Source organism: Penaeus monodon, chromosome 19 (genome assembly GCF_015228065.2).
Source record: "Penaeus monodon isolate SGIC_2016 chromosome 19, NSTDA_Pmon_1, whole genome shotgun sequence".
In the NCBI taxonomy this organism is placed as follows: Eukaryota; Metazoa; Arthropoda; class Malacostraca; order Decapoda; family Penaeidae; genus Penaeus; species Penaeus monodon.
Window position 1 is genome coordinate 1,541,378 of NC_051404.1, and position 305 is coordinate 1,541,682.

Genomic DNA, 305 nt, shown 5'->3' on the forward strand with positions numbered 1-305 from the left:
CATCGCTATAAATCTCGGAAAACAGTGTGGAAAGGTCCGAGAGTGCGAATAAGAAGAGGATGTCGGAGTGCGAATAACAGGCGGCGGGCATGTCCTCCCCACCGATACACGCTCACTAAGCTGGGTCGTGAATGTTCCCACGACGGAATCACTCTCACACCTTTTTCCCGTCGTGGGGAAGTGTCGGGGGGAGGAGTGGAGGTGGAAGAGAGGAATGTGGAGAGAGCAGGGGTGGAGGTGGAAGAAAGGAATGTGGAGAGAGCAAGGGTGGAAGTGGAAGAGGGTAGGGGGGAGAAGGGGGGGTG